Genomic DNA, 14035 nt, shown 5'->3' with positions numbered 1-14035 from the left:
CCGATACTTCCCTTAAAATCTGTTTATCTAAACTTTCATATCGGAATTCCATTTCTTAAACCCCTGATATTAAAAGTACGATATGCAACCTCTGATATAGATCTTCCAATATCTCTTCCTGCCTCTTTTCAATAGTCGTTACTTCATTGAATTCCCTTTATCGTAACTTTTGAATGCATCCCCAATTCATTCCTCTTACATTTATCTTCTGATATGCTGATTTGGATAAACCCACATGAATTCAAGTTTCCACACTTAATGCTTGAGAGTGGTGAATTCATGGTTTTCGAAAAAAAAAAAATCATTCATTACAATTCAATTCTATCATGACTTGACTTAAAGAAGGAGATTGTTGTGTAAAGTCTCATTATTTACACTAAGTCCTCCGTGTGAAAATTTCATCACTCATCCCTATGTTTTATGGTAACATGCTAATCTCGACCACCGCAACAATGAAGAAATGTCTAAAGAAGCGAAAGGAAATAAGAAACCTATTATGCAATAGCAATCTGCTACTCCTCCTATAGAAACCGTAGAAGACAAAAATGTCATGCCAGGGTTATTTTCTGACATAATATGCACCAAATACTTAGGAGAGTCCTCATGGGAACCCATGTATAATCTCTTTGAGGAAGAAGGACATAGAGTCACACAAATAACATTCACTTCGAACGACTCTACCTTGGTCTCAAACACTACCTATAGAGATTTTTCTAATTCATTATTGCTTATAATTGCAACACGCCCTAGAATCCTTCCTTATGTAGACATGGCTCGATGGGTGGTTGACAATTTGAGCATTGCCAAAAGAAAGATTGTGACGATGAAGCATACAATCATAGGATATTTTAGTGGAAGGGATTTAAGTGCGATGTACCGACTGCCCAAACCTAAGTGCAAATATGACAAGAAGTTTGTGGAAAAGTTCATGAAGGAACATGACCATGCGTCAGAGCCTATTATAACATGGAGGAGAGATCCAAACAAGAATATGTGAGAGGATTCAGGTAAGTATGCACTTGACTCCCTTACCGGTCCCTATTGCCCAATAGTCGTTATGATGTGTAGACTCTTTTCTTACCCTAATACCCATAAGTTTATTGATCAATGGACATAACTGATTGATGGGGATTCAAAAGGTTATATATTTGAATGGGGAAATATAATTTCAGATAACCTAGCCTCTCATATCCTGACTTTTAGAAGCATGTGTAAAGTCTCAGAAAACATAATCCCCCCTTTTACATGAGTGCTTACATAATGGGCACCTTATGTTTCACTATGGACTTCACCTCTATGGGGTGGAAGTAGACTTTAGAAGACCAAACCTCTATCCATATCTACCACGATATTATTTTGGATTCAAAGTATCTACCTCATTTCTACAAAGTTTGTCATGGAGTTGTGCTACCTATCTAACAGATTATTTTTTATAAAAGAACTCCTCAGGTATCCCAAGAAGCCGAAACTAACTTGCTCTATGTATGAAACTATTTCAGTGAAGAGTTATTTACCTTGTTCGATTCTTTGGTAGTCTTTCTCGCCCTCACATATTGCCTCTATTTATCCCTGGCAAGCTTATTCCTTGAGAAATAGCATACCAGACCGTAGGATACGGTATTTCGAAAGTCTGAAAGGAATCAAATAAGAAAATATGGCACGTTTTCCCTGTTATGTGTGGTATATATACTTTTGATAATTTCAAGCATGCATGCATTGAAATTAATGCTATTCAAGAACTCAATTTCCCTACCATTCCTAACAGGCAGTATGATGCCCATCAAACTATCAAAAATTTTACTGTAACATTGAGCATCAGGAATTTTCTCACGAGCTAGACAAGTTTGATAATATGTTTGAAAATGCTTCTACTTATTCAGTGGTTATGAGACAGGCAGAACAATAGTTGAATCCATAAGAGATGATTCAATTCACCTAGTACAAAGCCACAAGGCTAGTTAATTTTCCTATGGATTCATTAAGAATTCCTTAGGAAAGGTTAGTTTAGGATGATGTCGTAGTTGTTGGTTCCACACAAACTATTGATGTGTCTAAATCAAGAGAAACATGTGCTTCCTCTTCTTCCAAAGTAGAGGGGCTTATGCCTAATACCAAGCTTGAATAAATATGGGAGCAATATAACAAAGCTTTGAAGGTCGATGAACCTCAAGTTTTAAAGACTACCTTACAAGAGAAAGTTCAAGAAACTTCCAAAAGTATTAAACAAACTCTGATAACAACAAAGGCCTCTGAGAAGCCTTTAGGGGATGAAGACATTGAAATTATACCAGTTTTCCCAACATCCGAGGTTGTGTTAAGAGTTGAAGAAATTCCTCTGCTTGATATCTTTTATAGTCCTTAGCACAGGGTTGTTGTCAAAAGAGAGAGGAAGAAAATAAAAATTGATTAGTCCCAGGCTTTAGTCCCTAGAAATGTTTCTTTTCAGGTTATATGGAAAGTCTCTTTGACCACTCCTACAGAAGAGTTGGGAAGGATCACTCAATTCACATAAGCCTATGCTTCAACAACAATGGACAAAGTTATAGAATTACAATAGTTTTTAAAAGAAAAAGGGGACATAATTGTGCATTTGGAACATAGTTTTGAAATTGAGAAACAAAATATTGTGGAGCAATGGCAAAGGAAAATTACTGAACTCCAGAACAGTTTTGAGGCCCTCAAAGTTCAATATGATATTGATTTGCAGGGCCGATATGTTCAAATACAGGAATTGCAAAGCAGGATTGAACAACTAAGTGTTAATCCCGAATTGACAGAGTTCAAGAAGGAAGAAAAAGAGTTAAACACTCTCCTTACTCAACAACAGATTGTATTTTGTCAAAAGTTGGCAAGTTTTCATGATTTATGCAATGCATCCAGTTCCCTAGTTGATGAGTTATCAAATATCAGAACTTATTTTGATGACATTGAAGATAAAATTACAGGTTTCCTTACATGGTAATACAACGCTAATGGAAGATTAGCTAATATTCCTAGAATTGAAGATTCACATAAGGAAATTTCTCTTAGAGAATGGAAAGTTCATCTTAAGCGAATAGAGCTAGCAATGTTCCATGCAAGAGATATTCCAAATAATCTCATTCAGGCAGTTAGTGATAACTTATTTCAAAAAAATCTCATATCAAATTTCCCCGAAGGAGAATTGCTAGATATTAAAACACTCACTAAAATGTGGAAAGAGTCATCCAAAAAGTGAGTCGAATTTATTGATCAACTAGGAAAGACATTGTCAGTTTTTGGTCAAACCACATAGTCATTGGTTGATGCTCTAGTGTTTATCAAATACCACCACTCAAATGTTGCTAGCATTAAGAGACACAATCTTCATCAGCCAGACGTGAATTCAATCAAGTTCTTCACACGAGTTAAAGAACATGAAAAATATCTACGAGTTGTAGCAACGAATGGGAGAACAATATTCTTCACAAGCTTAGATAATTTGTTACAACACATTCTAAATTTGTCTCTTTTGCTTTATTTTGGCTACATTTGTTGAAACTGCGTAAAGTTGTTACTTTATTTTCTATATTTGTATTTTCTTATGAAACTATAAATCCCCTCCTTTTTTTATGAGAAGGGGTTCTAAATTTTTGAAAGAAGGCTCAAGCTTTCACTATTGTAACTTCAATTTTTCTTAATACATAGCTGAACCATCACCAATTTTCTCATGAGAAGAGCAACAATATATCAGGTACTATTATTTTTGTATTATTCTTTTGTTCAAGAGTTGAATGGAAATTTGATATTTTTCATTATATATGTGCTATAACAATCGTACATCGTCACTACTAATATGTTGGATTGGAATCATAAAGTATATTTATGAACAACAAGATCTCATATATGTGATGACTTTATAAGCTAATTTAATTAACTATTTAATTAAATTGGTTATATTTTTCTATTTTAAATTCATATTACATAGTAATCTACATTGTCATGTTAATCACAAAATCTTTATAATCACATATACAAACAACTTTCTCGGGATAGATATTAAGTCGTTAATATTTATTTTCAGTTTTAGTTATATCAGAGCTTTATACTTTTATTTAATTTAGTTCTTATTATTTAATATAAAGGTAAATTGTTCTGATAATTTCAGTCGGAGCCATGATACCAAACATAAAAGAATATTCTCGAAGGTCCCAACTGGGTGGTTTCCCCTGATGTTGATGATGACATTTCAGGCCATCAACATTTTTGGCACTAGAAGGAGGTTCATCAAACTATGAATGGAAACAAGGTCTAATCCAAAACCAAAAAGTTATTATAAGAGTCAGTCTCCACCAAATTCAAGATCCCATTCTAAATCTCCTAATCCTAGATATCGAGTTGTTGAAATAGCCAAATCTCCTAGCACACTTCGAAATTCAATCAATCAAACTGCTACAGAAGCACCTGCAGAGTTCCCTGGAGTGTAGACTTTAATTCATAGCTTGGAAAGAATTTCAATTCTTGGAGAAAAACTTGTTCATTTCGATTTATCTGAGGGAAGTGTTACCCGATCTCTACAAGCTTTTGTAGTTTTAACTAGATCTTAGAGTGTGAAACTTGGAGTCTAGATTTTTGAGTTTCCATTACCCACTCATCAGAAAAATAAAAATACTCCAGAGACTCAGTCATTAGCTAGTGGTATTACATCATCTTCCCCGCCTCATACTCCTTATGTCAAACCCGGTTCTTCTCATACTCCTTTAACTTCTTCTTATCATCATTTAATTTTGTCCATTCACATTCCTTAATCACAATCAATTGGTGCTATTGTAATTAGTAGTGCTACAGGGGCAACCTCTTCAACCTCCCAATCTCCTACAAACTCTACATCATCTGCAACTTCCTTTGTTCCTAGTATTCCCATAATGTAAAATAGATCACGGAACAATCTAGGGGTTATTCAAATGACACCACCACTACATCCTCTTCCTAAACATCTAGAGATATGGTTACCCAAGTTTAATCTAGATCACGGTTTTACTGCAGAGCAACACCTTCACAATTTTATGTTGGCCATCAATCTCAATGGAGTCACAGAAGAGAATTGTGTTTGAAGACTTTTCCCTTAAACATTTGAAGGATCTGCAGGGTCTTGGTATTTCTCCCTACCTGCTAGATCAGTCACAAACTGGGATATGTTGGAAGAACATTTTTTGTTGAAATTTGGGGATGGCCAAACAAAAACTACTCTAATAAATGATTTGCCAAACCTAAAAACCAATCCAGATGAGAAAATTAAGGATTTTAACTGAATATTTAACAAATTTTTAAATAAAATCCCATACACTTCCAGACCTGGAATTGATGTGCAAATTGAATGGTACATTAGTGCCCTTCCTTCAAATATTGTTATGTTCATAGATATAATATATAAAACAGTACTAGTCAACAACATGAAAGAAGCTTTATCTATGGAAAAGAGAGTTCTAGTGCTTGACGAGAAATAAACTATTGAAGAAAGAAACCAGACCATGAAAGTGACTTTTAAAGATGAATCCAAGAAAAAGGCTCCTAAAGATCCTTATGACTTGGAATTACTACAAAAGGTTTTGAAAACAATGTCAAATGAAATGGTTGATATTAAGAAACAAGTTGCTCAATCTTCAAGGAAATCCTTTTGGCCTTTCAAAAGAAATTAACCATCACAACCTCTTGCTGATATATCAAACACAAAATCTGATGAAGATGATGAAGAAGAAGAAGCTTATCTCTCTATTGATGAAACAAAAGAAGAGGAAATAGTTGAGGCCCATGGCTTATGGGACTTCATCTTGATCACTTCAAAAATTGAAGAACATGAAGAAGCTTTTCTAGTAAGCACTAGAAGCAAGGGACTTGTTGATGCCACTTCATCAAGTAAAACTCAAAAGTCTCCCACTCCTTCTACTAAAGACAAAGGTATGATAAAAAAGACTTCTACTCAATCTTCTAATTCTGCTTCAACTACTTCCAAATCTCCCTCATGATCTAAAACTTTGATAGTTTCTTATCGCATTGAATATAATATTGTATAAGACATGAAAAAGATCAAAGCTAACATTTCCTTATATGAGATTAGTAAATTAAAACAGTGGAAAAAATTGTTATTCAATGAATTAAATGTTGTCCCTGCAACTCCATTACCTTCTACTGTTGTTACTTCGTGTTGTAGGGAAAACCCAACAGCCCCATTTTTTACTTATTTACTTCAAATAATGGGGACCCTCTCCATAAATTTTTGGCTAAATTACCTTTTAAAATTCTCTTTTGGTTAAGTGTCCTACAAATTTTCCATTTTTTCATTTTCATCATATTTCTATTTTGATCGCTTCATTGAGTTTGACTTTTCACTAGCTTTATATCAGTACTTATTTCATCTCATTTGGTTACATGGTTTGCTAATGGTGTTCATTCGAAGTTCGATAATTTTTACTGCCTCAGTTAAAAAAAATACAAAATGTATAATATTTTAATTTTTGTAATTAAATTAGTATTTTATTGTAAAGATTAATCCCTAGTAAGTTTTTACTAATTTCTTCCTTTCTCAATAACGGTCCTATAAAATCGCCCAGCCCAATTGTAGAATATTTAAAAAATGTGTTTTTGGGATCTCGGTAATTTATTTTGATTCCTAAGTTTAAAATTAATTATGAGACCCAAAATCTAAAAATTGCAAAGCGGTTGTAGTTCATTTTGTAGAATTTTAATTTCACTCCAAGTGGTCCCCACTTCACCTCACCTCCTCCCTTCTAGTATAAAACTTTTGGAATTTGAATGTTCCGATTTAATTCTTTCGAAATTTAAAACTTCCAATTTTATTCCTCCCAAATTCAAAAGCTTTGATATCCTTATATCAGAATATCAACGTATCGACTTTTTTGTTTGCACACATATTAAAACTTCTGATATTAGTCACCCGCTGACCTTCATCCTCCATACATCACGGTGACATCCCTTATGGCTCCCACCTCACATATGTAATCTCACCTCCTCCTCCTATTTCAATACACTCCAAAGCATCCACGTTTATTGATTTTTCAATGAAATTTTGGAATTTGAAATTCTAATAATATATTATATTAATACTATAATATTTTATATTTTAATTATAATTTTAAATTATAATTTTTATATAATATAATTATAATATTAATATAATATAATTTTAATGTTAATTAACTTTTTATTTATTTTGATTTTTAATTAATTAAATTTTGTTTATAATCAATTTGTAATTAATTGGTTCAATTTTATAATTACAAGTAAATTAGTATTAATTAAATATTAATTGTAATTTAATTTAGGATTAGATTTTATTTAAAAATTCCTATTTTTGGCCGAGACAACAAATTTTCTAGAATTCTCGAAGTTTTGATTCTTCAACTTTGAAAGCTCATAAGTTGAGTTTTACTTGGCCAAATGAGGCTTAATATGGCTTGTTCGACGGATAAAATCATGTAGAATATTTTTGAAGTAGTTTCATAGTCAGATTTGATCATTTGAGTCTAAAATTAAGCATAAGATCAAGCTCTGAATTAAAAAAAAAAATAAAAAAATCTAAGTTTAATTTTCTGCATCTTCATTTGCTCATAACCTCTGTTGAATACAAATCCATTCATCTATGTTCTCATTGAAAAAATAGATATTTACAAGGATCAATAGAAAGCTCAGATTTCTTTTTATTTATTTATTTAATTAAGTTTTGATTGGAGATATGTTATATTCCAAATTTGGTATTTTGATTTTAATTTGTATTTTAATTGAATTTTGATTGGTTTTGGTAGGAAAACAGTTGAAGAGATGAGAAAAATAAGATTTCAATCAATGAGATTGCTCCAACAATAGAAGAATAGGAATTTGGACCAATGAAATTGTTGGAGCATAATTACTCTTCAACAACTCTCCTATTTGGAATTCATTTTGTAAAATTATAAATAGTGGTTTGTAGAATGTACAATGGGGCTTCTCTTCTCTGCAATTATGGAATTCTTGAAAGCACTATTGTAATATGAGTTTCATACTCTAGGTAGAGAGGATCAATATCATATATGAGGAGTATGAGGATTTATCTTCTGCCAATCTAAACTATGTATGGGTAGCAGAGCTTTCTGCTATTGCAGCTCTTGTTTTAACAACAAAGTTTATGAGTTGTAGAGGACTATTGGAGATCAAATCCAGAGAAACAATTTCAATAAATTGGTATTTAAAATACAATTTTTTTAATACTGGTTTCATTTTATAATAGAAGAAATTTGTCATATTCATTCATATTTGTGCACTACTATCGATGTGAGTAATTTGCCTCAATAATCTGTCATTATTTATCTCTTCTCTGGTCGGTTGAACTCTGATTTATGAGTAACTATTTACTTAGAAATCAATCTTTTAATTCTGATTTAACATACAATAGTATTTTGTAAATTATTTCCTTCTATTATTGTTTAATCATTCGAGTTACTGATTTAATAATCATCATCATTTTGTGAACTACTTCTTAAGTTTTGTTGATTAATTATCTCAGTTAATAGATATTTGAATATAATGTGTTTTGGTATTCATCACATCAATTAATTGAGCTACTTCGTTAGCTTGATATTCATTATAAGTCAAACATATTTGAATCCCAATCATTTAAATACTTTGTTCTTGGTTGGGTTAGATCTACATCTTGTTAATCAAGATATGCTTAGTATTCCTTTCATTTTTATTATATTCTAAGATTAGTTTTCATTTATATTAATCATTCAATTCCTAGAAGTCCTCTTACCAAAGAGGCAAACTTTAGTTGGGGCTTGGCTGAGCTCCCGATAATCTTAAGGATCGCTTTCTCGCCTAAACAACAAGAGGGCTGATCTGATGTCTCTTCTCTATTGGTAAGTGAAAGTCATACTTTAAGCTAGTAGAGATAGAGAGAAGGTAATTGGACCTAGTTTAACCAGTCAGAACCACCATTTCAATAGAAAAGGAGTTGCTCTAATTTCCCAACTTGGTGGTCTCCCTTATAATTTTGTAGGCAGAGATTTTCAAGCTTTCATAATTTTTGGTGCTAGAAGGAGGGCCTGAAGATTTGTTGTCTATTGGAGTTTTTTGTATTTTAAAGTTTTATTTTAATCACAATGTCTCCTCTTAAAATTTCGATTTAGATTTGTATCTCTAGATGTGCATCTGCCAATACTCCACCAAGAATAGTCAGACACTTTTCAAAGGTAAAGATTAATGGTAAGAATAAATTTTTTGCATTTAATCATGCTTTACAATTTATTCAAAAGTTTTCAAATTCTACTTTTCATGATATTGATGAAGGTATTCTATGCAGGATTTGTACTCTTACATTCTCAGGAAAAGTCAGAAATTGGTGTCAATCTCTTCCAGATGCCTCTATTCATAGTTGGGGTCAATTTATCACAATGTTCCTTTATAAATTTGATGGTTATGAGTATGAACAGGTATGTGATGAATTTGAATTTATACGAAGGCTTGAAAATGAATCTCTTTTAGATTTTACCATTAGATTTCAATTAATTTTCCTGAGATTCAAAGTTCAAGATAAGCCTTCAGAAATCGAACTAATCGATTGGTTGGAGTAGATTTGTTCTCTTTCTCCCATTTCAAATCCATATGAAACAAGTGCAAGCTTTGATGACTCCCCTTCAACTTCTAGTAATATTATAAAAAATTATGATATAGAGAAATAGGCTCTAGTGCCTCCTTCCTTCTCCAATTGTGTCATATTTGTAAATCCTTCAATCCTACCCCAAGTTGTTCTTAAGGGGGGATGTTAGGATATTCCGACACATAGGAAATAGTTAAGTACAACTTGGTCTAGTATAGAGTTAGGTATAGAGTTAGGTAAAGTTTGTTTCTTTACCTCGTACATTTTGTAACTTACAATCCGACGGTCACGATATGTAGTGATCTGACGGTCCATTCTCTCCTCGGTATTACCGGCACTTGATCCGTGGCTTGACACCCGATTGGTCCATGATTTCTATTTAAAGCGCATGGAGGGTCATTTGTAGGGTAATCCGTCTATGAGATAAGCTTATGTAAATTTTCATTCTTTTATTAATAAATTGCCTGAAGTGGCCGTGTTGGCTCAGGCCGTGGACTGTTTCCCTCTTTGAGGGTTTTAACCACGTCAAAAATACTGGTGTATTGATCTGCGATCTGGTTGTGAGCGGTGTCCTCTGGTGTTCTGTCTGAGGAACTTACCCTGTAAATTCCTACAGAGATCCATATTAATCATGATGAAGTGGCCTCAGCCATTTATGATAAATTCCTAAATTTAGTACACACCTCTTACAATGTTAATGATAATCATGTTGATGAACCATTATCAAAAATATTTCAAGAATGTGATAAACAACTAAAATAAAAAATCAATAATTAACTTGAAGGACCATGTGCCATGAAATCTAAAAATCACTATGAATTAAATTTAGAAAATCAGATTATAAATCAACAATTACAAGCAGAAATTGAAGTTTTTCAATAATATGCAATCTGCTACAAAGATTTCTGAATTTGATCATGTTGATCAAATACAAAATTCAAGGCATCCAAACAACGTTCTTCAAGAAATCATTAATAAACAAATGAATGATCATAAATATGAAATTTGCAATGAAGAAAATGCACAAGAATCTGTAAATAGAGATATTTTCAAATTCATTACTTTTGATTCTCATTTTTACCTCTATCTATATATTTTTGTTGATATCAATTTATCCCCTCTTTGCTTTAATGTTATTTCAAAAAACATAGAGGATGATATAAATGAATTTCCTATTAATTTTTATCAAGATAGAGAATCATGCATTGATTATTCTTTTGACATTGTTGAACATGTGCTTATGTTCCTTCTTGTCTTGATGCATCATTTTGGAATGAAGGAAATTCTAATGAATATTGTGAAATTTATTTATGATGATTACTCTGACATTGAAGATGTTGATTTGTCTTCTTCTCAATTGAATCCTCATGATCAAAGTCAAATCACATGTGAAAATGAGGATCACTCCAACTTAGAAATTGTTTCAACTAGTTCTCATTTTCAAACAATTAATCATACTCATGATTTCATCATTCAAGAACCCATTCCAATCTATGGTTTTTATGATGATCGAATTCTCACTCATATTCATTGTCCTGACCCTCTCTTTAATTCACAAGTTGGTGTTGGAAATCATTTTAATTCCATTATTCTGGTCAATTCTTGTGAAGAGGATATCACTTCAAATTAGTCCCAATTGTGTTGTAGCACTAGTTGTAATAATAATGTAAATTATGATTTGATTTCATAGTTGTTCCTTAATTTATCTTGTTTGATTTCATATTTGTTTTCTATTTTCATTTTTCAATGTTTAGATATCTTATGTTGGCATATTGAGCAGTTTAGTATTGAACAATTAATTAATGCATTGTCTGAATGCGAAAATCAAGTTTCAGATCACAATCATGAACATCAAGAACTATTACTCTTCCAATTTCAATTGATGTTCATTTCTTATCACTTTATTCTTTCTTCTCAATAGCAGTTCCAACAAAAGGGTGTATTTTCGCAATATGTCCCGCTATCTAATTCTATTAATGATCTTCTGTTGAATCTATCAAACTTCTATCCATACTCCATTAACCCATTTGAAAGACATTTGGAATTTTTTCCTTCACAGAAGATTATTAATAATTTAACATATGTACATAAGAGTGACAAACTTTTGCAGGCCATTGTATCTAAAAATACATTTCCACAATTTGGCCTCTTATTTTCTCCTTTAAAACAATTCCAATCATTAATTGAAATCCATTCAGGTTCCTATGATCCTATTGAAATTCAACTGGAAGAGACATTTCAAGAGAAGGTAATTGTAAATAAGTTGCTTTTTGTAAGTATGTTAGTAATAAATGTACATTCTTCATTCATATTTAGTTCTCTCAGTTTAATTATATTTGTATTTTCATTACTGATGTTTGACTTGTGCATACATGCATGAATTAAAATGAGAGAATGGTTACATTGAAAGTATGACTATACTTAGTAATGTTTCCTTCCATTCAGTTAGCAATAGTAATAGATTAATTTATATTAGATTCCTTTTTTGTTTGCATTTATTTTATTATATAGATTTTTAATAAGTAAGTAATGAATCCAAATTTCTCTTGGCATCCCCTTTCATTTTCTAACAGAGTTCTTATACAGTCAGATTATATACACTTGTGATGCACTTGATTGCATTGCTTCTGCAAAAAATCATCACATTGTTAAAAAATATTTTTTTTGATAAAATCATGTATGAAGAAATTCCAAGGAATTTCGATGGCTTGGCAATTTCTTGATTCACAAGTATTTCTAAAGACTCATTTTCATCACTCTTATCCTCCAATATAAATTTGAAGTGGATGTAATTTGAAATTTCATTACTTAGAATTTTATATTAAATAAGTATATGATGTTGAACATATGCAATTTTGAGAAATTCATGGGGGGATTTGAAGATTCATGAGGTAAACTTACAGCCAATACTCTTCCAGGTATGCATTTTACAGGTTCATCTTCATCTATTGTTAGTTTCTCTTATTCATATTTTACTTCTTATTTTTTGTTTTGTTTCTTTTTATAGGTATTGATTGGCTTGATTTTGGAGACTTGAGATAAGCAAATAACCAAGCATTTCTAAATCTGCAGCATGTTTAGGGAAGTATTTTTTGTTTCATCAGAATTTAGATATTCTTTAGTTTTGCTTCTATTCATTAAAACCTCTATAAACCTTTAATACATTATCAAAAGATTCATATCAGACCATTATAATATTGTAACTCTCCTCATAATAAATTTATGATAAAATCATTTTCTGATCAAATATTCCTGATAGTTAATATAATTTTTAAAGGGGCTTTTTATTAAAAGGCTAAGTTGAGTTGAGCGCTTTATTTTGAATTAAATACTTTAAGAGTTATCGATCTATTGATGGTGCTGGATCCACCAACATGTCAAGAGATCTCCCCGGTAAGACGTCCCAACTAGACCTCATACTATTTGCAGTAGGAGTCCCAATAGTGGGTAATAAAGTAGTGCCTTTACCATGGTAGCGCGCAAAGGTAAGTATGATAACTTTGTCAGAAGTAAGTGCATGACCTTGCAGCAAGTCAAGTGAGATGCATGGGAGTTCTAACACATAGAGGGGAAAAGGAAGTGTGTCCCTTAGAAGCCTATAATAGTAAGCTTCCTGAAAGGAAACACGAGTGCTATGACATCACAGGCTGGAAGCAGAATAGTCCACAATCCAATGTGATGGGTTAATATAACAACACGTCTTCAACAAGATTCATACAATTGCATAAAAAATATTTCATACACAAACGTGTAAGTTAAATAGCATACATTGCTAAAGTAACTAGAATAGTCGAACTACAATAATAACATATGCATGAAAACGTGTTGGCTCAGTTATATTATTAAGTGAAAGTTCCATCCATAAATACACCATTGACAACCACTAGCCCCAATAGTGGAACATTATAGTAAACACCACCTACTCCTCCAAAGAGATGTACTTGCTCTACATTATGGCGAAGTCAAGGCTCATCACAATACTCTCCAAGCCTTTTCTAAGTAATGCCTAACCAAAATCTTGGCTCCCAAAAGCATGTTCTATGAGTTATGAGGTTCTATTTATAACAAATGATAGGGTAACCCTTAACATTCCCCTTTGTGACTCTTCCCCTACCCTCATGACTCTTCAACTTATTTACAAAACTCATTACATTACATAGTGACTGTTCACATTCCAATAGTGACACTTGCAATTTCACTTACAACATATTTACAAATAATACCCATGTGAGACAAAATAGGCTATAGATGGCCTAACAAGACAAAACACTATGACTCTGAGGTTTGTGGAAATAACAACTCGGAAACATCCACTTGATGCTTCTCAGTCATGTAATGATGGAAGCTTGGTACTGTGTTATGATGCCCCCAAATTGCATGATGTTGTCTTGTTGAAAGAAGACTCTTTCCTCCATGGAATTTGTC

This window comes from Pinus tabuliformis, chromosome 9 (genome assembly GCF_031772625.1).
Source record: "Pinus tabuliformis cultivar Carrire ecotype Pingquan chromosome 9, CPIR1, whole genome shotgun sequence".
Classification (NCBI taxonomy): Eukaryota; Viridiplantae; Streptophyta; class Pinopsida; order Pinales; family Pinaceae; genus Pinus; species Pinus tabuliformis.
The sequence above is the reverse complement of the archived record's forward strand: the minus strand, read 5'-3'. Positions refer to the sequence as shown.